Raw genomic sequence first — 3,101 nt, 5'->3', positions numbered from 1 at the left:
GTCTTTTTTTTTCTATTATTATTATTATTTTTTTAATGTTTATTTATTTATTTTTGAAAGAGAGAGACAGAATCCCAGGCAGGCTCCACACTCTCAGCGCAGAGCCTAAAGCCTGATGCAGGGCTCGAACCTATAACCCGTGAGATCACGACCTGATCTGAAAGCAAAAGTCGGATGCTCAACTGACTGAGCCACCCAGGCACCCCAAAGGGAAAGGAGGCGTTTAAGCATTCTATGTGGCTGCCTTTTTGCTTTTGATAGAAATAATGTCTGTTAAAGCCACATTCCGTGGCAGGGAGAAGCAGGCAGTTTGTGGAATAACAAACCAGCCTGTGGACCAGCCTGGGACCAGCCTGGGAGATTTGCAGATGATCTGTGTCAATCATCCTCCCTTGCACACCCAAGCTGAGTTCTGTCTATAACGTGGCCAGTGAAGAGGCCTCGGGGCACCTTGGTTGACTAAGTATCTGACTTTGACTCAGGTCATGATCTTGCGGTTCGTGAGTTCAAGCCCCGCGTGGGGCTCTGTGCTGACGGCTCGGAGCCTGGAGCCTGCTTCGGATTCTGTGTCTCCCTCTCTCTCTGCCCCTCCCCTGCTTGCGCTCTCTGTCTCTCCTCTCAAAAATAAATAATAAAACATTAAACAAAAGAAAAGAAAAAGAGGCCTCATTATGTGGATGTAATGGACAGGAGGGAAGTGGGTGCCAACCACCTACCTCTGCCCACGTGGTGGGTGTTTTTCCCGTGGTGTTTGTTAGCTCAGGGCACAGCTTTCTTGCCCTGTTTCTCTGGGAATAGTAACCGCTACTCTCTTGCCGGTGTATTTCCTCCCAAGAACCATTTGGGAGCGAGGTTTCTAATTACCGTTTTGTCTGCCTTACGGGAAAAATAAAAAAAATAGTTGATTAAAAACGTATTTTTAGGATTAATTTATCTAGAATCTCTATGTATTTGTGATAGGAGGGTTTTGCGTTAGCTTTTTTCACCGTTTTCCCAGAACCAGAAGTTCTCTTCTGCTTTTCTAAGGAGAGAAATGTATGAAATGTTAGATAAGAAAATTCTACGTACACAGAGTGATGCCTGCATCCCCCCCCCACTTTTTTTTTTTTTTTTTTGGCTCCCTTGAAGTTACATAATCCAAAGAGAACAATGCAAAATCTTTTGCTGAGGGACTGATCCTTTGTTAGGGGACTTCTTGACCACTCTCTCTCCCTGTGGGCCCAGTTCTTTCTGTCCATGTGGCATGGGCAGTCCGGCTGGAGGGCCACTCCCAGAGACCCTGACCTTTGTTTCCTGACTGAGAACTCCCTCCAGCAGCCGCCGCAGACCTCCAGGGACTGCTCTGGAAATCCAAGAATTGCAGATCTGGGGAGTGACTGTAACAATCTTGGGGCAGATGGCCATGAAGTGTCTTGTGGGACACTTTTTCTAATTTGTATCAAGTCCCCACTTGGTATAGTGCTGGGGATGCTCAAATATTTCTTTTCTTTTTTTTTTTTTTGAATGTTTATTTATTTTTGAGAGAGAGACAGACTGTGAGTCGGGGAGGGGCAGAGAGAGAGGGAGACACAGAATTTGAAGCAGGCTCCAGGCTCCCAGTTGCCCACACAGAGCCCAATGTGGGGCTCGAACCCACAAACGGTGACCTGAGCTGAAGTCGGATGATTAACCGACTGAGCCACCCAGGCGTCCCTCATAAATTTCTTGAAGTGTGATCTTTATTGATTCCTGTGGAAGTTTCTTCCTTCGGATATACTCTGTAATTTTCTCCTACGAGTAGCAGCAGCGACAATAACATTTATGGAGCTCCTAGTAACTCCTATTAATAATTGTTAACATTTATTGAGTGCTTGCTACAGATCAGGCATTGTGCTAGGTGCTTTTATTATTTTTTTCTGGGTGCTTTTAAAAGACAGTTTTGGGGGTGTCTGGCTGGATCAGTCAGGGGAGCGTGTGACTCCTGATCTCAAGGTTGCAAGCGGGAGCTCCGTGCTGCGTGTAGAGAGTCCTTAAAAATAAAATCTTAAAAAACCACAATTTTGTTGAACTTGCTTTCACCTAGGAGGCAAGCGCGGGGTGAATCCCATCCCACCACTGGGGAGCTCAGGTGGCGCAGGGTAGGCAACTTGCTACTTGTCACAGGGCATAAGTGATGGCGTTGGGATCCGTCTGACTTCATTTCCTCTTCCAGCTCTACTGGGACCCTGGGGGTTAGAGATGGGGAATCTCATGGTCTATGGAGGACACATTCAAGCCAACCATCCTTAGGTAACCAGCTAACGACCATGATGGAATTATCTTTGGAACCGTGGGATTGTAGGAGAGGGAGAGCCCGCAGTCAGCTGGGCGTGGTCCCCAGAGGCTTCCCAGAGATGGGGATGTGCTTCTCCTACCAACCTGGGGATGGTTTCCACTTTTTTAAACTGATAAGAACAGATACTACACTTGATCTTAGCCAAAAGGCCGAGAAGCGATGGTTTCCACTTTTTTAAAAATAAATTTTAAAAATGTTTATTGACTTTTAAGAGAAAGAGAGAGAGAGCGCAAGTGGGGGAGAGGCAGAGAGAGAGGAAGACACAGCAGGCTCCAGGCTCAGAGTTGTCAACACAGAGCCTGACTCGGGGCTCGAGCCCACGAACCGCGAGATCATGACCTGAGCCGAAGTCGGACGCTTAACCGACTGAGCCACCCAGGCGCCCAAGGTTTCCACCTTTTTACGTTGTTCTAAGGCCCTACACATCTGCCTGGGTCTAATGCCTTCGTTCCAGATGTGGTCAAGGTGCGATGTGGCACGGTGCTAGTATTCTATTCTTTTCCAGTTGGCCAGAAGAGTAAAGCCCTGATGCGAATCCAAGCTGGAAAATGAGCTCTCCACCAGGAAGAAGGTGGATACACAATGACACTGTTTGAATAATTCCATCCCAAAGCTTCATGGGATCTGGTGCCCACGGTTTTACTAATGGGGCCTATTTCACAGCCACTCTTAGATTAGATGGGCCACCTCTGCCTCTCAGGCTGGCATTGGCTGCACCTGTGAGCTCCATGATCCCACAGCTCCGAAGGCAATAGCTCTCTTTCACTGAAGCCCAGAGTAGTTAAAA

The 3,101-nt window shown here is 47.4% G+C and overlaps 1 pseudogene; it reads right to left on the bottom strand.

The window, feature by feature from the left end:
* Nucleotides 1-2,373: 2,373 nt before the first annotated feature.
* Nucleotides 2,374-2,475, bottom strand: LOC112849198 (U2 spliceosomal RNA; annotated as a pseudogene).
* Between the last annotated feature and the right edge of the window lie 626 nt (nt 2,476-3,101).

Source organism: Puma concolor, chromosome C1 (assembly GCF_028749965.1).
Source record: "Puma concolor isolate L17-30 chromosome C1, mPumCon1.1.hap2, whole genome shotgun sequence".
NCBI classification, from domain to species: domain Eukaryota; kingdom Metazoa; phylum Chordata; class Mammalia; order Carnivora; family Felidae; genus Puma; species Puma concolor.
Note: the sequence above shows the minus strand (reverse complement) of the source record. Positions and strands in the feature narration are given on the sequence as shown.